Source organism: Oncorhynchus keta, chromosome 35, assembly GCF_023373465.1.
Source record: "Oncorhynchus keta strain PuntledgeMale-10-30-2019 chromosome 35, Oket_V2, whole genome shotgun sequence".
In the NCBI taxonomy this organism is placed as follows: Eukaryota; Metazoa; Chordata; class Actinopteri; order Salmoniformes; family Salmonidae; genus Oncorhynchus; species Oncorhynchus keta.
This window is the reverse complement of record NC_068455.1, coordinates 81,534,096-81,555,594: the sequence shown is the minus strand read 5'-3', so window position 1 is coordinate 81,555,594 and position 21,499 is coordinate 81,534,096. Positions and strand designations below refer to the sequence as shown.

Genomic DNA, 21,499 nt, shown 5'->3' with positions numbered 1-21,499 from the left:
CCCAGTCCTCTCTATATAATACCTTAGGTGAGGTGATATCCCCAGTCCTCTCTATATAATACCTTAGGTGAGGTGATATCCCCAGTCCTCTCTATATAATACCTTAGGTGAGGTGATATCCCCAGTCCTCTCTATATAATACCTTAGGTGAGGTGATATCCCCAGTCCTCTCTATATAATACCTTAGGTGAGGTGATATCCCCAGTCCTCTCTATATAATACCTTAGGTGGTGATATCTGATCCTCTCTATATAATACCTTAGGTGGTGAAGTATCCCCAGTCCTCTATATAGTAATACCTTGGGTGGTATTATCTGAAAGTCCTCTCTATATAATACCTTAGGTGAGGTGATATCCCCAGTCTCTATATAATACCTTAGGTGAGGTGATATCCCCAGTCCTCTCTATATAATACCTTAGGTGAGGGATATCTGATCCTCTATATAATACCTTAGGTGAGGTGATATCCCAGTCCTCTCTATATAATACCTTAGGTGAGGTGATATCCCCAGTCCTCTCTATATAATACCTTAGGTGAGGTGATATCCCCAGTCTCTCTATATAATACCTTAGGTGAGGTGATATCCCCAGTCCCTCTATATAATACCTTAGGTGAGGTGATATCCCCAGTCCTCTCTATATAATACCTTAGGTGAGGTGATATCCCCAGTCCTCTCTATATAATACCTTAGGTGAGGTGATATCCCCAGTCCTCTCTATATAATACCTTAGGTGAGGTGATATCCCCAGTCCTCTCTATATAATACCTTAGGTGAGGTGTCCTCTATATATCCCCAGTCCTCTCTATATAATACCTTAGGTGAGGTGATATCCCCAGTCCTCTCTATATAATAGGTGAGGTGATATACCTATATAATAGGTGAGGTGATATCCCCAGTCCTCTCTATATAATACCTTAGGTGAGGTGATATCCCCAGTCCTCTCTATATAATACCTTAGGTGAGGTGATATCCCCAGTCCTCTATAATACCTTAGGTGAGATATCCCCAGTCCTCTATATAATACCTTAGGTGAGGTGATATCCCCAGTCCTCTCTATATAATACCCAGGTGAGGTGATATCCCCAGTCCTCTCTATATAATACCTTAGGTGAGGTGATATCCCCAGTCCTCTCTATATAATACCTTAGGTGAGGTGATATCCCAGTCCTCTCTATATAATACCTTAGGTGAGGTGATATCCCCAGTCCTCTCTATATAATACCTTAGGTGAGGTGATATCCCCAGTCCTCTCTATATAATACCTTAGGTGAGGTGATATCCCCAGTCCTCTCTATATAATACCTTAGGTGAGGTGATATCCCCAGTCCTCTCTATATAATACCTTAGGTGAGGTGATATCCATCCCCAGTCCCCCTCTATATAATACCTTAGGTGCGTGATATCCCCAGTCCTCTATATAATACCTTAGGTGAGGTGATATCCCCAGTCCTCTCTATATAATACCTTAGGTGAGGTGATATCCCCAGTCCTCTCTATATAATACCTTAGGTGAGGTGATATCCCCAGTCCTCTCTATATAATACCTTAGGTGAGGTGATATCTCCAGTCCTCTCTATATAATACCTTAGGTGAGGTGATATCCCCAGTCCTCTCTATATAATACCTTAGGTGAGGTGATATCCCCAGTCCTCTCTATATAATACCTTAGGTGAGGTGATATCCCCAGTCCTCTCTATATAATACCTTAGGTGAGGTGATATCCCCAGTCCTCTCTATATAATACCTTAGGTGAGGTGATATCCCCAGTCCTCTCTATATAATACCTTAGGTGAGGTGATATCCCCAGTCCTCTCTATATAATACCTTAGGTGAGGTGATATCCCCAGTCCTCTCTATATAATACCTTCTGTGAGGTGATATCCCCAGTCCTCTCTATATAATACCTTAGGTGAGGTGATATCCCCAGTCCTCTCTATATAATACCTTAGGTGCGGTGATATCCCCAGTCCTCCAGTTGCTCTCTATCCGGTGTTGTTGTACATATGCACTCTTCCAGGGGGAGTGGAGGAACCCAGGTTTTAGAGTCTTCCTCCTCTGAACAACCAAGGACTCTTCTATACCTGGGAACACAGGGTTAAGTAACTATCACAATATACTTCATTTATCAGACGCTCTTATCCAGGGCGACCTACAGATGTTTCTAGCTAGTCGGCTCGGGGGATTTGAACTGGCGACCTTTCGGTTATACCTAGCCTCTTAAAGGCTAGGCTAGCTGCTATAGAACCTATATACTTACACACACATTAAGACATAAATATGAGGCGTTAGCAATAGTATTGTCACAAAGAGAGCGATACAGAGGGGGCAAAAAAGAAATGACGAACTGATAGGCTAACATCAAGCATCTTCGCTATCGCCAGCCCCTATTGGTATGGAGGTAATATAATGCTAACGCTAGCCCCTATAGCATTACTATAGTAATGCTAACTGCTATTCCATAGGTATGGCTGTAATGCTACCGCTAGCTGCCATTTCATAGGTATGGCTGTAATGCTACCGCTAGCTGTCATGTCTTAGGTATGGCTGTAATGCTACTGCTAGCTGCCATTCCATTGGTATGGCTGTAATGCTACCGCTAGCTGCCATTTCATAGGTATGGCTGTAATGCTAACTGCTATTCCATAGGTATGGCTGTAATGCTAACGCTAGCTGCCATTCCATAGGTATGGCTGTAATGCTAACGCTAGCTGCCATTCCATAGGTATGGCTGTAATGCTAACGCTAGCTGCCATTCCATTGGTATGGCTGTAATGCTAACTGCTATTCCATTGGTATGGCTGTAATGCTAACGCTAGCTGCCATTCCATTGGTATGGCTGTAATGCTAACTGCTATTCCATAGGTATGGCTGTAATGCTAACGCTAGCTGCCATTCCATTGGTATGGCTGTAATGCTAACTGCTATTCCATAGGTATGGCTGTAATGCTAACGCTAGCTGCCATTCCATTGGTATGGCTGTAATGCTAACTGCTATTCCATTGGTATGGCTGTAATGCTAACGCTAGCTGCCATTCCATAGGTATGGCTGTAATGCTAACTGCTATTCCATAGGTATGGCTGTAATGCTAACGCTAGCTGCCATTCCATAGGTATGGCTGTAATGCTAACTGCTATTCCATAGGTATGGCTGTAATGCTAACGCTAGCTGCCATTCCATTGGTATGGCTGTAATGCTAACTGCTATTCCATTGGTATGGCTGTAATGCTAACGCTAGCTGCCATTCCATTGGTATGGCTGTAATGCTAACTGCTATTCCATTGGTATGGCTGTAATGCTAACTGCTATTCCATTGGTATGGCTGTAATGCTAACGCTAGCTGCCATTCCATAGGTATGGCTGTAATGCTAACTGCTATTCCATAGGTATGGCTGTTATGTTAGTGGTGAATCCTAGCTGACTGGCAGAGAGCCCAGTGCTACTCACAGACGGATGCAGTGATAGGCTGTTGCAGCACTGCAGAGTGGAGGAGTGGTCAGGGTGTGTGTGTGTGTGTGTGTGTGTGTGTGTTTTTGCTCAGGTAGTTTTATATAAACGCCAGTGTGTGCCTTTACGTGAGGGGTTCTACTATGTAAATCCATGGTGTGTGTGTGTGTACGTACCCTCCTCCTCGCTCGGTGTGCCTGTGTCTGTGCCTGTGTGTGTGGTACATACCCTCCTCTCTACACTTCTCCCTCCACAGCAGGTTATCCTCAGCCAGTATCCTCCAATAGGAACAGGTCTGAGCAGCATGCATCAGATCTCTGGGCTCCAGGAACGTCAAGACATAGAGGGCCAACTACAGGAGACACACAGTCATATCAACATCAGGACACACAGGGCCAACTACAGGAGACACACCCAGGGCCAACTACAGGAGACACACACAGGGCCAACTACAGGAGACACACACAGGGCCAACTACAGGAGACACACACAGGGCCAACTACAGGAGACACACACAGGGCCAACTACAGGAGACACACACAGGGCCAACTACAGGAGACACACACAGGGCCAACTACAGGAGACACACAGGGCCAACTACAGGAGACACACAGGGCCAACTACAGGAGACACACACAGGGCCAACGACAGGAGACACACACAGGGCCAACGACAGGAGACACACACAGGGCCAACTACAGGAGACACAGTCATATCAACATCATGACACACAGTCATATCAACATCATGACACACAGGGCCAACTACAGGAGACACACAGGGCCAACTACAGGAGACACACAGGGCCAACTACAGGAGACACACAGGGCCAACTACAGGAGACACACAGGGCCAACTACAGGAGACACACACAGGGCCAACTACAGGAGACACACACAGGGCCAACTACAGGAGACACACACAGGGCCAACTACAGGAGACACACACAGGGCCAACTACAGGAGACACACAGGGCCAACTACAGGAGACACACAGGGCCAACTACAGGAGACACACAGGGCCAACTACAGAGACACACAGGGCCAACTACAGAGACACACACAGGGCCAACTACAGGAGACACACACAGGGCCAACTACAGGAGACACACAGGGCCAACTACAGGAGACACACAGGGCCAACTACAGGAGACACACAGGGCCAACTACAGGAGACACACAGGGCCAACTACAGGAGACACACAGGGCCAACTACAGGAGACACACAGGGCCAACTACAGGAGACACACAGGGCCAACTACAGGAGACACACAGGGCCAACTACAGGAGACACACAGGGCCAACTACAGGAGACACACAGGGCCAACTACAGGAGACACACAGGGCCAACTACAGGAACAGGGCCAACTACAGGAGACACACAGGGCCAACTACAGGAGACACACAGGGCCAACTACAGGAGACACACAGGGCCAACTACAGGAGACACACAGGGCCAACTACAGGAGACACACAGGGCCAACTACAGGAGACACACAGGGCCAACTACAGGAGACACACAGGGCCAACTACAGGAGACACACACAGGGCCAACTACAGGAGACACACACAGGGCCAACTACAGGAGACACACACAGGGCCAACTACAGGAGACACACACAGGGCCAACTACAGGAGACACACACAGGGCCAACTACAGGAGACACACAGGGCCAACTACAGGAGACACACAGGGCCAACTACAGGAGACACACAGGGCCAACTACAGGAGACACACAGGGCCAACTACAGGAGACACACAGGGCCAACTACAGGAGACACACAGGGCCAACTACAGGAGACACACAGGGCCAACTACAGGAGACACACAGGGCCAACTACAGGAGACACACAGGGCCAACTACAGGAGACACACAGGGCCAACTACAGGAGACACACACAGGGCCAACTACAGGAGACACACAGGGCCAACTACAGGAGACACACAGGGCCAACTACAGGAGACACACAGGGCCAACTACAGGAGACACACAGGGCCAACTACAGGAGACACACAGGGCCAACTACAGGAGACACACAGGGCCAACTACAGGAGACACACAGGGCCAACTACAGGAGACACACAGGGCCAACTACAGGAGACACACAGGGCCAACTACAGGAGACACACAGGGCCAACTACAGGAGACACACAGGGCCAACTACAGGAGATACACAGGGCCAACTACAGGAGATACACAGTCATTTCACTGACCGGATCACAACTCAAATGTGGTTCAGTGTGTGTGTGAGCGTGTGTGTGTGAGCGTGTGTGTGTGAGCGTGTGTGTGTGAGCGTGTGTGTGTGAGCGTGTGTGTGTGTGTGAGCGTGTGTGTGTGTGTGAGCGTGTGTGTGTGTGTGAGCGTGTGTGTGAGCGCGTGTGTGTGAGCGTGTGTGTGAGCGTGTGTGTGAGCGTGAGTGCGTGTGTGAGCGTGTGTGTGCGTGTGAGCGTGTGTGTGCGTGTGGCGTGTGTGCGTGTGAGCGTGTGTGTGCGTGTGAGCGTGTGTGTGCGTGTGAGCGTGTGTGCGTGTGAGTGCGTGTGAGCGTGTGTGTGCGTGTGAGCGTGTGTGTGCGTGTGAGCGTGTGTGTGCGTGTGAGCGTGTGTGTGCGTGTGAGCGTGTGTGTGTGCGTGTGAGCGTGTGTGTGTGTGTGTGAGCGTGTGTGTGTGTGTGAGCGTGTGTGTGTGTGTGAGCGTGTGTGTGTGTGTGAGCGTGTGTGTGTGTGTGAGCGTGTGTGTGTGTGTGAGCGTGTGTGTGTGTGTGAGCGTGTCCTCTCACCTCTTTGGGCAGCAGGGAGATGAAGTCTCGTTGGAACTGAGGCTCAATAACCTGCATCATGTGCTTCACCTGATTGGACTCACAGCTGTCAATCAAGTCATCCAGAGCCAATAGGCGCTCAGGACCACTCCACGCCTACAGGAAGGGGGGAGGGGCATCAATACATATTTGATCAAAACGGTCATCAAGGAAAAAAGGGTGGCTACTTTGAAGAACCTCAAATATATATCATTTGATTTGTTTAACACTTATTTTGGTTACGTGTGGAAGAACACAGAGAGGGAGGGAGGGTCTATTCATTAATACCCCAGAACCAGAGAGAGGGAGGGTCTATTCATTAATACACCAGAACCAGAGAGGGAGGGAGGGTCTATTCATTAATACACCAGAACCAGAGAGAGGGAGGGTCTATTCATTAATACCCCAGAACCAGAGAGGGAGGGTCTATTCATTAATACACCAGAACCAGAGGGAGGGAGGGTCTATTCATTAATACCCCAGAACCAGAGGGAGGGAGGGTCTATTCATTAATACACCAGAACCAGAGAGGGAGGGAGGGTCTATTCATTAATACCCCAGAACCAGAGAGGGAGGGTCTATTCATTAATACCCCAGAACCAGAGAGGGAGGGAGGGTCTATTCATTAATACACCAGAACCAGAGAGAGGGAGGGTCTATTCATTAATACACCAGAACCAGAGAGGGAGGGAGGGTCTATTCATTAATACCCCAGAACCAGAGAGAGGGAGGGTCTATTCATTAATACACCAGAACCAGAGGGAGGGAGGGTCTATTCATTAATACACCAGAACCAGAGAGGGAGGGTCTATTCATTAATACACCAGAACCAGAGGGAGGGAGGGTCTATTCATTAATACCCCAGAACCAGAGGGAGGGAGGGTCTATTCATTAATACACCAGAACCAGAGGGAGGGAGGGTCTATTCATTAATACACCAGAACCAGAGGGAGGGAGGGTCTATTCATTAATACACCAGAACCAGAGGGAGGGAGGGTCTATTCATTAATACACCAGAACCAGAGGGAGGGAGGGTCTATTCATTAATACACCAGAACCAGAGGGAGGGAGGGTCTATTCATTAATACACCAGAACCAGAGAGAGGGAGGGTCTATTCATTAATACACCAGAACCAGAGGGAGGGAGGGTCTATTCATTAATACACCAGAACCAGAAGGGTCTATTCAATACACCAGAAGAGGGAGGGTCTATTCATTAATACACCAGAACCAGAGGGAGGGAGGGTCTATTCATTAATACACCAGAACCAGAGGGAGGGAGGGTCTATTCATTAATACACCAGAACCAGAGGGAGGGAGGGTCTATTCATTAATACACCAGAACCAGAGGGAGGGAGGGTCTATTCATTAATACACCAGAACCAGAGAGAGGGAGGGTCTATTCATTAATACACCAGAACCAGAGGGAGGGAGGGTCTATTCATTAATACACCAGAACCAGAGAGAGGGAGGGTCTATTCATTAATACACCAGAACCAGAGAGGGAGGGTCTATTCATTAATACACCAGAACCAGAGGGAGGGAGGGTCTATTCATTAATACACCAGAACCAGAGGGAGGGAGGGTCTATTCATTAATACACCAGAACCAGAGGGAGGGAGGGTCTATTCATTAATACACCAGAACCAGAGGGAGGGAGGGTCTATTCATTAATACACCAGAACCAGAGGGAGGGAGGGTCTATTCATTAATACACCAGAACCAGAGGGAGGGAGGGTCTATTCATTAATACACCAGAACGAGAGAGGGAGGGTCTATTCATTAATACACCAGAACCAGAGGGAGGGAGGGTCTATTCATTAATACACCAGAACCAGAGAGGGAGGGTCTATTCATTAATACACCAGAACCAGAGGGAGGGTCTATTCATTAATACACCAGAACCAGAGAGGGAGGGAGGGTCTATTCATTAATACACCAGAACCAGAGGGAGGGAGGGTCTATTCATTAATACACCAGAACCAGAGGGAGGGAGGGTCCATTCATTAATACACCAGAACCAGAGGGAGGGAGGGTCCATTCATTAATACACCAGAACCAGAGGGAGGGAGGGTCTATTCATTAATACACCAGAACCAGAGGGAGGGAGGGTCTATTCATTAATACACCAGAACCAGAGAGAGGGAGGGTCTATTCATTAATACCCCAGAACCAGAGAGGGAGGGTCTATTCATTAATACACCAGAACCAGAGGGAGGGAGGGTGTATTCATTAATACACCAGAACCAGAGAGGGAGGGTCTATTCATTAATACACCAGAACCAGAGGGAGGGAGGGTCTATTCATTAATACACCAGAACCAGAGGGAGGGAGGGTCTATTCATTAATACACCAGAACCAGAGGGAGGGAGGGTCTATTCATTAATACCCCAGAACCAGAGAGGGAGGGTCTATTCATTAATACACAAGAACCAGAGGGAGGGAGGGTCTATTCATTAATACACCAGAACCAGAGAGGGAGGGTCTATTCATTAATACACCAGAACCAGAGGGAGGGAGGGTCTATTCATTAATACCCCAGAACCAGAGAGAGGGAGGGTCTATTCATTAATACACCAGAACCAGAGGGAGGGAGGGTCTATTCATTAATACACCAGAACCAGAGAGGGAGGGTCTATTCATTAATACCCCAGAACCAGAGAGGGAGGGTCTATTCATTAATACACCAGAACCAGAGGGAGGGAGGGTCTATTCATTAATACACCAGAACCAGAGGGAGGGAGGGTCTATTCATTAATACACCAGAACCAGAGGGAGGGAGGGTCTATTCATTAATACACAAGAACCAGAGGGAGGGAGGGTCTATTCATTAATACACCAGAACCAGAGAGGGAGGGTCTATTCATTAATACCCCAGAACCAGAGAGGGAGGGTCTATTCATTAATACACCAGAACCAGAGGGAGGGAGGGTCTATTCATTAATACACCAGAACCAGAGAGAGGGAGGGTCCATTCATTAATACACCAGAACCAGAGAGAGGGAGGGTCCATTCATTAATACACCAGAACCAGAGAGGGAGGGTCTATTCATTAATACACCAGAACCAGAGAGGGAGGGTCTATTCATTAATACACCAGAACCAGAGGGAGGGAGGGTCTATTCATTAATACACCAGAACCAGAGAGAGGGAGGGTCTATTCATTAATACACCAGAACCAGAGGGAGGGAGGGTCTATTCATTAATACACCAGAACCAGAGGGAGGGAGGGTCTATTCATTAATACACCAGAACCAGAGGGAGGGAGGGTCTATTCATTAATACCCCAGAACCAGAGAGAGGGAGGGTCTATTCATTAATACCCCAGAACCAGAGAGAGGGAGGGTCTATTCATTAATACACCAGAACCAGAGGGAGGGAGGGTCTATTCATTAATACACCAGAACCAGAGGGAGGGAGGGTCTATTCATTAATACACCAGAACCAGAGAGAGGGAGGGTCTATTCATTAATACACCAGAACCAGAGGGAGGGTCTATTCATTAATACACCAGAACCAGAGGGAGGGAGGGTCTATTCATTAATACACCAGAACCAGAGGGAGGGAGGGTCTATTCATTAATACACCAGAACCAGAGGGGAGGGAGGGTCTATTCATTAATACACCAGAACCAGAGGGGGAGGAGGGTCTATTCATTAATACCCCAGAACCAGAGGGAGGGAGGGTCTATTCATTAATACACCAGAACCAGAGAGAGGGAGGGTCTATTCATTAATACACCAGAACCAGAGGGAGGGAGGGTCTATTCATTAATACACCAGAACCAGAGGGAGGGAGGGTCTATTCATTAATACACCAGAACCAGAGGAGGGAGGGTCTATTCATTAATACACCAGAACCAGAGGAGGGAGGGTCTATTCATTAATACACCAGAACCAGAGGGAGGGAGGGTCTATTCATTAATACACCAGAACCAGAGGGAGGGAGGGTCTATTCATTAATACACCAGAACCAGAGAGGGAGGGTCTATTCATTAATACACCAGAACCAGAGGAGAGGGAGGGTCTATTCATTAATACACCAGAACCAGAGGGAGGGGAGGGTCTATTCATTAATACACCAGAACCAGAGAGAGGGAGGGTCTATTCATTAATACACCAGAACCAGAGGGAGGGAGGGTCTATTCATTAATACCCCAGAACCAGAGAGGGGGAGGGTCTATTCATTAATACACCAGAACCAGAGGGAGGGAGGGTCTATTCATTAATACCCCAGAACCAGAGGGAGGGAGGGTCTATTCATTAATACACCAGAACCAGAGGGAGGGAGGGTCTATTCATTAATACACCAGAACCAGAGAGGGAGGGTCTATTCATTAATACACCAGAACCAGAGGGAGGGAGGGTCTATTCATTAATACACCAGAACCAGAGGGAGGGAGGGTCTATTCATTAATACACCAGAACCAGAGGGAGGGAGGGTCTATTCATTAATACCCCAGAACCAGAGAGAGGGAGGGTCTATTCATTAATACCCCAGAACCAGAGAGAGGAGAGGGTCTATTCATTAATACACCAGAACCAGAGGGAGGGAGGGTCTATTCATTAATACACCAGAACCAGAGAGAGGGAGGGTCTATTCATTAATACACCAGAACCAGAGAGAGGGAGGGTCTATTCATTAATACACCAGAACCAGAGAGAGGGAGGGTCTATTCATTAATACACCAGAACCAGAGAGAGGGAGGGTCTATTCATTAATACACCAGAACCAGAGGGAGGGAGGGTCTATTCATTAATACACCAGAACCAGAGGGAGGGAGGGTCTATTCATTAATACACCAGAACCAGAGAGGGAGGGAGGGTCTATTCATTAATACACCAGAACCAGAGAGGGAGGGAGGGTCTATTCATTAATACACCAGAACCAGAGGGAGGGAGGGTCTATTCATTAATACACCAGAACCAGAGGGAGGGAGGGTCTATTCATTAATACACCAGAACCAGAGAGAGGGAGGGAGGGTCTATTCATTAATACACCAGAACCAGAGGGAGGAGGGTCTATTCATTAATACACCAGAACCAGAGAGGGAGGGAGGGTCTATTCATTAATACACCAGAACCAGAGGGAGGGAGGGTCTATTCATTAATACACCAGAACCAGAGGGAGGGAGGGTCTATTCATTAATACCCCAGAACCAGAGAGGGGAGGGAGGGTCTATTCATTAATACCCCAGAACCAGAGGGAGGGAGGGTCTATTCATTAATACACCAGAACCAGAGGGAGGGAGGGTCTATTCATTAATACCCCAGAACCAGAGGGAGGGAGGGTCTATTCATTAATACCCCAGAACCAGAGAGGGAGGGAGGGTCTATTCATTAATACACCAGAACCAGAGGGAGGGTCTATTCATTAATACACCAGAACCAGAGGGAGGGAGGGTCTATTCATTAATACACCAGAACCAGAGGGAGGGAGGGTCTATTCATTAATACCCCAGAACCAGAGGGAGGGAGGGTCTATTCATTAATACACCAGAACCAGAGGGAGGGAGGGTCTATTCATTAATACACCAGAACCAGAGGGAGGGAGGGTCTATTCATTAATACCCCAGAACCAGAGGGAGGGAGGGTCTATTCATTAATACACCAGAACCACAGAGAGAGGGAGGGTTCAGAAGCCGAGGGCTGTTCACCAGATACCAGATGCTTTCTGGCAGGAGGAAAATGAATGTAGGTGGTGCTGGAGGGAGGAGAGGTGTTTAATTATTTCATTAGCTGAGGTTTGTTCTCCTCTAAAATCGCACCACTCCATCCCAGAAAGCTCTCTCTCCCTCTGTTGATAAAGCACTCCAGGTTTCCCAGGGCTTCATGGCTGTTAATTAGTGGTTGTTATGGAGACGCAGCAGCAGAGGGGGTGTGTCTCACCTGGAAGGTGTGAAGCCAGTCCTGTAGGCCGGAGGGGGGCGGGCCTGAGGTGACACGTCTCCGCTGAGCTGAATGCCCATTGGCTGCTCGCAGGTCTCCAAAGGTAGTGGGCGTGGTCTGGAATGGAACGAGACTGCAGGGACTGAAGAGAGAGAGAGTATATATATATATAATAAGACATTTGTAATGTCTTTATTGTTTTGAAACTTCATTGTGTGTAATGTTTACTGTTAATTTTTATTGTTTTTCACTTTATACATTATCTACCTCACTTGCTTTGGCAATGTTAACACATGTTTCCCATGTCAATAAAGCCCCTAGAATTGAATTGAAATTGAGAGAGAGAACATGAGAAAGACCGGTTGAGAATTATAATTCAAAAGGTTTTGTCAGATATGTAATCAGACAGGTGTTTTACATGGACGATACACATTGGGGATAATATAAGTAGTGGAAACAATAGAACACTATGAAGACTCTGGGGATAATATAAGTAGTGGAAACAATAGAACACTATGAAGACTCTGGGGATAATATAAGTAGTGGAAACAATAGAACACTATGAAGACTCTGGGGATAATATAAGTAGTGGAAACAATAGAACACTATGAAGACTCTGGAGATAATATAAGTAGTGGAAACAATAGAACACTATGAAGACTCTGGAGATAATATAAGTAGTGGAAACAATAGAACACTGAAGACTCTGGAGAAGACTCTGAAGACTCTGGAGATAATATAAGTAGTGGAAACAATAGAACACTATGAAGACTGGAGATAATATAAGTAGTGGAAACAATAGAACACTATGAAGACTCTGGGGATAATATAAGTAGTGGAAACAATAGAACACTATGAAGACTCTGGGGATAATATAAGTAGTGGAAACAATAGAACACTATGAAGACTGGAGATAATATAAGTAGTGGAAACAATAGAACACTATGAAGACTCTGGGGATAATATAAGTAGTGGAAACAATAGAACACTATGAAGACTCTGGGGATAATATAAGTAGTGGAAACAATAGAACACTATGAAGACTGGGGATAATATAAGTAGTGGAAACAATAGAACACTATGAAGACTGGGGATAATATAAGTAGTGGAAACAATAGAACACTATGAAGACTCTGGAGATAATATAAGTAGTGGAAACAATAGAACACTATGAAGACTCTGGAGATAATATAAGTAGTGGAAACAATAGAACACTATGAAGACTGGGGATAATATAAGTAGAAACAATAGAACACTATGAAACAATAGAACACTATGAAGACTCTGGAGATAATATAAGTAGTGGAAACAATAGAACACTGTGAAGACTCTGGGGATAATATAAGTAGTGGAAACAATAGAACACTGTGAAGACTCTGGGGATAATATAAGTAGTGGGAACAATAGAACACTATGAAGACTGGGGATAATATAAGTAGTGGAAACAATAGAACACTATGAAGACTGGGGTTAATATAAGTAGTGGAAACAATAGAACACTATGAAGACTCTGGAGATAATATAAGTAGTGGAAACAATAGAACACTATGAAGACTCTGGGGATAATATAAGTAGTGGAAACAATAGAACACTATGAAGACTCTGGGGATAATATAAGTAGTGGAAACAATAGAACACTATGAAGACTCTGGAGATAATATAAGTAGTGGAAACAATAGAACACTATGAAGACTCTGGAGATAATATAAGTAGTGGAAACAATAGAACACTATGAAGACTCTGGAGATAATATAAGTAGTGGGAACAATAGAACACTATGAAGACTCTGGAGATAATATAAGTAGTGGAAACAATAGAACACTATGAAGACTCTGGGGATAATATAAGTAGTGGAAACAATAGAACACTATGAAGACTCTGGAGATAATATAAGTAGTGGAAACAATAGAACACTGTGAAGACTGGAGATAATATAAGTAGTGGAAACAATAGAACACTATGAAGACTCTGGAGATAATATAAGTAGTGGAAACAATAGAACACTGTGAAGACTCTGGGGATAATATAAGTAGTGGAAACAATAGAACACTGTGAAGACTCTGGAGATAATATAAGTAGTGGAAACAATAGAACACTATGAAGACTCTGGAGATAATATAAGTAGTGGAAACAATAGAACACTATGAAGACTCTGGAGATAATATAAGTAGTGGAAACAATAGAACACTATGAAGACTCTGGAGATAATATAAGTAGTGGAAACAATAGAACACTATGAAGACTGGAGATAATATAAGTAGTGGAAACAATAGAACACTATGAAGACTGGAGATAATATAAGTGAAGTGGGGGAAACAATAGAACACTATGAAGACTCTGGAGATAATATAAGTAGTGGAAACAATAGAACACTATGAAGACTCTGGGGATAATATAAGTAGTGGAAACAATAGAACACTATGAAGACTCTGGAGATAATATAAGTAGTGGAAACAATAGAACACTATGAAGACTCTGGAGATAATATAAGTAGTGGAAACAATAGAACACTATGAAGACTCTGGGGATAATATAAGTAGTGGAAACAATAGAACACTATGAAGACTCTGGAGATAATATAAGTAGTGGAAACAATAGAACACTATGAAGACTCTGGGGATAATATAAGTAGTGGAAACAATAGAACACTATGAAGACTCTGGAGATAATATAAGTAGTGGAAACAATAGAACACTATGAAGACTCTGGAGATAATATAAGTAGTGGAAACAATAGAACACTATGAAGACTCTGGGGATAATATAAGTAGTGGAAACAATAGAACACTATGAAGACTCTGGAGATAATATAAGTAGTGGGAACAATAGAACACTATGAAGACTCTGGGGATAATATAAGTAGTGGAAACAATAGAACACTATGAAGACTCTGGAGATAATATAAGTAGTGGAAACAATAGAACACTATGAAGACTGGGGATAATATAAGTAGTGGGAACAATAGAACACTATGAAGACTCTGGGGATAATATAAGTAGTGGGAACAATAGAACACTATGAAGACTCTGGAGATAATATAAGTAGTGGGAACAATAGAACACTATGAAGACTCTGGGGATAATATAAGTAGTGGAAACAATAGAACACTATGAAGACTCTGGAGATAATATAAGTAGTGGAAACAATAGAACACTATGAAGACTCTGGGGATAATATAAGTAGTGGAAACAATAGAACACTATGAAGACTCTGGAGATAATATAAGTAGTGGAAACAATAGAACACTATGAAGACTCTGGAGATAATATAAGTAGTGGAAACAATAGAACACTATGAAGACTCTGGAGATAATATAAGTAGTGGAAACAATAGAACACTATGAAGACTCTGGAGATAATATAAGTAGTGGAAACAATAGAACACTATGAAGACTCTGGAGATAATATAAGTAGTGGAAACAATAGAACACTATGAAGACTGGAGATAATATAAGTAGTGGAAACAATAGAACACTATGAAGACTGGAGATAATATAAGTAGTGGAAACAATAGAACACTATGAAGACTCTGGGGATAATATAAGTAGTGGAAACAATAGAACACTATGAAGACTCTGGAGATAATATAAGTAGTGGAAACAATAGAACACTATGAAGACTCTGGAGATAATATAAGTAGTGGAAACAATAGAACACTATGAAGACTCTGGAGATAATATAAGTAGTGGAAACAATAGAACACTATGAAGACTCTGGGGATAATATAAGTAGTGGAAACAATAGAACACTATGAAGACTGGAGATAATATAAGTAGTGGAAACAATAGAACACTATGAAGACTAGAACACTGGGGATAATATAAGTAGTGGAAACAATAGAACACTATGAAGACTCTGGGGATAATATAAGTAGTGGAAACAATAGAACACTATGAAGACTCTGGAGATAATATAAGTAGTGGAAACAATAGAACACTATGAAGACTCTGGAGATAATATAAGTAGTGGAAACAATAGAACACTATGAAGACTCTGGAGATAATATAAGTAGTGGGAACAATAGAACACTATGAAGACTCTGGGGATAATATAAGTAGTGGAAACAATAGAACACTATGAAGACTCTGGAGATAATATAAGTAGTGGAAACAATAGAACACTATGAAGACTGGGGATAATATAAGTAGTGGGAACAATAGAACACTATGAAGACTCTGGGGATAATATAAGTAGTGGGAACAATAGAACACTATGAAGACTCTGGAGATAATATAAGTAGTGGGAACAATAGAACACTGTGAAGACTCTGGGGATAATATAAGTAGTGGAAACAATAGAACACTATGAAGACTCTGGGGATAATATAAGTAGTGGGAACAATAGAACACTATGAAGACTCTGGAGATAATATAAGTAGTGGGAACAATAGAACACTGTGAAGACTCTGGGGATAATATAAGTAGTGGAAACAATAGAACACTATGAAGACTCTGGAGATAATATAAGTAGTGGAAACAATAGAACACTATGAAGACTCTGGGGATAATATAAGTAGTGGAAACAATAGAACACTGTGAAGACTCTGGAGATAATATAAGTAGTGGAAACAATAGAACACTATGAAGACTCTGGGGATAATATAAGGTAACGATGCTTCGGTGGGTGACCGTTGTTGATGTGTGCAGAGGGTCCCTGGTTCGCGCCAGGGTATGGGCGAGGGGACGGTCTAAAGTTATACTGTTACACCTGCTCTAACCACTAGGCTCTGGGCTCTAACCACTAGGCTCTAACCACTAGGCTAGCTGCCTCTAACCACTAGGCTAGCTGCCTCTAACCACTAGGCTAGCTGCCTCTAACCACTAGGCTGGCTGCCTCTAACCACTAGGCTAGCTGCCTCTAACCACTAGGCTAGCTGCCTCTAACCACTAGGCTAGCTGCCTCTAACCACTAGGCTAGCTGCCTCTAACCACTAGGCTAGCTGCCTCTAACCACTAGGCTAGCTGCCTCTAACCACTAGGCTAGCTGCAACAGTGGTAGGCCTGAACACCGACAACAATGAGTTCTCTGACTTCCTCCCTATAGGCTGTTGTTCCAGGACAACAACAACAACAACAACAACAACAACAACAACAACAACAACAACCACCACCACCACCTCTCACTCAACGTGAGCAAGACAAAAGGAGCTGACCGTGGCCTACAGGAAAAGGTGGGCCGAACAGGAACATCGACGGAGCTGGCGCGGAGCGTGTCCAGAGTTTAAGTTCTTATGTGTCCACATCACCAACCAACTATCATGGTCCAAACACATCAAGGCAGTCGTGAAGAAGGCACGACAAAGCCCCCCCCCCAAGAGACTGAAAAGATTTGGCATGGGTCCCCAGATTGTGAAAAAATAAATAAAATCTACAGCTGCACCATCGAGAGCATCCTGACCGGTTGCATCACTGCGTGGTATGGCAACTGCTCGGCATCTGACCGTAAGGCACTACAGAGGGTAGTGTGTACGGCTCAGTACATCACTGGGAGAGAGAGAGAGGGGGGCGGGGGGTAGAGCATCTGTAATAACCAGAGTGTTTCTATCTTACAAGGAAAATATTCAACATCGTATCATCATTCTCATAGTTTATCAGACGTTCTGCTACCCATAGTACCTGAAGAAATTAGTTGATATGACTAACATTGGAGAGATGGAATTATACCAGGGAGAGTGTCACCAGGGAGAGTGTCACCAGGGAGAGTGTCACCAGGGAGAGTGTCACCAGGGAGAGTGTCACCAGGGAGAGTGTCACCAGGGAGAGTGTCACCAGGGAGAGTGTCACCAGGGAGAGTGTCACCAGGGAGAGTGTCACCAGGGAGAGTGTCACCAGGGAGAGTGTCACCAGGGAGAGTGTCACCAGGGAGAGTGTCACCAGGGAGAGTGTCACCAGGGAGAGTGTCACCAGGGAGAGTGTTACCAGGGAGAGTGTCACCAGGGAGAGTGTCACCAGGGAGAGTGTCACCAGGGAGAGTGTCACCAGGGAGAGTGTTACCTGAGGTAGCTGGAACCTCTGCAGTGTTTCTTGCCTGAAGAGAACGGCCTGACGTCTGGTCCATGGTCCAACTTCCTCTTCATCTGATAGAGAGAGAGAGACGGGGGTGGGGGGTGGAGATGGACGAATGGAGACAAGAGAGAAGAGAGGCAGAAAAGTTAAGCCACAGAAAGAGAGAAACAGAAAGTCCCAACCTAGCATACCCATCCCTTCTATCATAGAGCTCCACACCCTAATCAACCGGTAGAGTCGTGTATGTTTCCAGTAGCCTCGAAACTACCGGGCTCTGACGTTGTATTTACAGTGTATAAGGTGGGCTGCTCCCTGTCTCTGTGACCGGGTAGAGGGTGACAGAAAACCGGAAAATATAACACACAGCTATAGTCTAATCAACTGTTTACTGACACCAGCTACCAATACCCCTTATAGGGGGGGTTTAAATATCCAAAACATTTGCTGTTGATCAAGAGTTGGTTATGAATGGATTTCAAAAGGAAACGTCATGACAACGAATTATTATCACCTCAGTCTAAATAAAACATTTATAGATTAGTGAATGACAAAACTGCAGTATTTATTGCGTTTAAAAATCAAATAAAAATGTGATTTGAATTTTACAATAATAATAATAATAATTCCTCTCCATTTCCAACCAACCGCACCTTACCCGCCCTGAATGACAAGCCGAAAATGACAGGAATGTATCGCGAGCACCGACCGTAATAACCAAACAGACTTTACTGGCTGTTCCAAGGTGCGGAGCGAACGGGTTGGTAATAACGTTTCGCTCACACACGTTTCCGGATTAAATACTCCATTAAATACACATATCTGATACGTTTGGGGCGGTGGACAGAACACAGATGTATAAAGGGAATACACAATAAACCCCCAAGCCAAGTGAAACCATACCACTGCTGCCCCGGGGGCAGGATGCGCATCAAGTCACAGCAGCACACCACACACACGCAGAAAGCCGAAAGGGAAATCCCGTTCCTGCGACACACACACACACACACACACACACACACACACACACACACACAAAGCCGAAAGGAAATCCCGTTCCTGCGACACACACACACACACACACACACACACACAAAGCCGAAAGGGAAATCCCGTTCCTGCGACACACACACACACACACACACACACACACAGAGAGAGAGAAAGCCGAAAGGGAACTCCCGTTCCCTGCGACACACACACACACACACACACACACACACACAGCAGTGTGTATGTTTGTGTGTAACACCACTTTCAAATTGATTTAATCAACCGCGAACAAACCTTCCCTCTGCCATGTCAGACACACAGACACATTAGCTGTCTGTTCCTTATTAGTTTCACGTTCATTCATCGTCTCGCCGACACCTTCCTCCTACCGCAGCAGACTACACACACACACCGCAGCCCAGGGCACAACAGACGAATATATATACATGTCTGAATATGGCCAAGCAATGATATACATCTAACTTCCGGTCGGCCGATATTCGTTTCATTTTCAGAGTGTTTATTATCCACGCTCGTTTGAGGGAAAGAACCGGTGCGTCATGTACCGTCACTCCATCTCTATTCCGCAGTGGTCCATCTCTCTCCACTAGAGAGCTGCTCGAGTGTAGCTACACAACTAGACCACCACCCAGCTATATAATGCAATTATACGGTATGATCATATAGAGGCTTTAGCACAGAGAGTGTAAATCATACTTAAAAAGCCAACGTATAAAAAAAGTAGGAAATGAATTTTAAAAATGCCCCCAGTCACTTACTTTATAGAATATGAGCTTCAACGTGCCGTAGAAACCCATGATGGTATTCCTGCGTTAGGACGCCCTCTGATCTACTTCAAGGTAGCACAAGTCCACAGCGCGATTTAGATAGGTGGTAACTCCTCTGGTCCGATCCTTCCTCTTCTCCCTCAGTTAGATACAACCTTAACGTTTCCTGTCGCTACGGACATGCTCCGACAGGCCTTTTTTCTCTCCCCCAAATGCAGCGCGTATAAAGGCAACTATTTCTTCATGTCGTTTCATTGTGGAGAAGGAAACTGCGAGTAACCACTTCCATTGGACGGTGTGTATCCCCGTACATTACGACTAATACAACTAGAAGCAGAGTTAGATTTCACTGCATTGACCCAAGCTAGTTAACCATATAAGCAGAGAGAGAAAGTGCAGAGAGAGAGAGGCGAGGCAGCTCAAATACCGAGTGCCAAACCTACCGGGGTTGACAGAAGTCAGGCTGCTCGAGAGGAATGCCGAGAGAACGGCGGGGTGACGCAGCGGAGAGACACCGCATGACCATATTAGACACATTTTAGTCGGACAACACAGACCCACAAACACTAAGAAAAGCAAAACAATTTTGATAAAATCCTATTAATCTATTACCACAACGTGGACAACAAAGCACAAAACAAACACCATTGTAGCCTTTAATCTAACCCATATTAATCTGTTGATTTACTACACGCCCTTCTGTACTTCAACCATACACATATTTACAACACTGTACATAGCCATAATATAACATCTTAAAATGTCTATATTCCTGATACTTTGGTGAGTGTAATATCTACTGTTCATTTATGATTGATTTTTTAAAATATATTTTTTTAAGTGAAATGATTTCACTTGCTTTTAGCAATGTAAACATACAGAGTGTACAAAACATTAAGAACACTTTCCACTTTCCTAATATTGTTTTACAGCCCCCACCCCGCCCCCAGAACAGCCTAAAAATTGTCAGTGCATGGACTCTACAAGGTGTCGAAAGCATTACACAGGGATGCCGGCCCATGTTGACTCCAATGCTTCCACAGGGATGCTGGCCCAGGTTGACTCCAATGCTTCCACAGGGATGCTGGCCCAGGTTGACTCCAATGCTTCCACAGGGATGCTGGCCCAGGTTGACTCCAATGCTTCCACAGGGATGCTGGCCCAGGTTGACTCCAATGCTTCCACAGGGATGCTGGTCCATGTTGACTCAATGCTTCCACAGGGATGCAGGTTGGCTTCCCAGGTTGACTCCAATGCTTCCACAGGGATGCTGGCCCAGGTTGACTCCAATGCTTCCACAGGGATGCTGGCCCAGGTTGACTCCAATGCTTCCACAGGGATGCTGGCCCATGTTGACTCCAATGCTTCCACAGGGATGCTGGTCCAGGTTGACTCCAATGCTTCCACAGGGATGCTGGCCCATGTTGACTCCAATGCTTCCCACGGTTGTGTCAAGTTGTCTGGATGTCCTTTGGGTGGAGGACCGTTCTAGATACAACATGGGAAACTGTTGAGCGTGAAAAACCCAGCAGCGTTGCAGTTCTTGACACAAACCGGTGGCACCTACTACCCTACCCTGTTCAAAGGCA

At 45.1% G+C, this 21,499-nt stretch overlaps 1 pseudogene; it reads right to left on the bottom strand.

The window, feature by feature from the left end:
* LOC118380605 (F-box/WD repeat-containing protein 7-like) overlaps nucleotides 1-21,499 on the bottom strand; it is a 52,568-nt pseudogene that overhangs the window by 21,625 nt on the left and 9,444 nt on the right.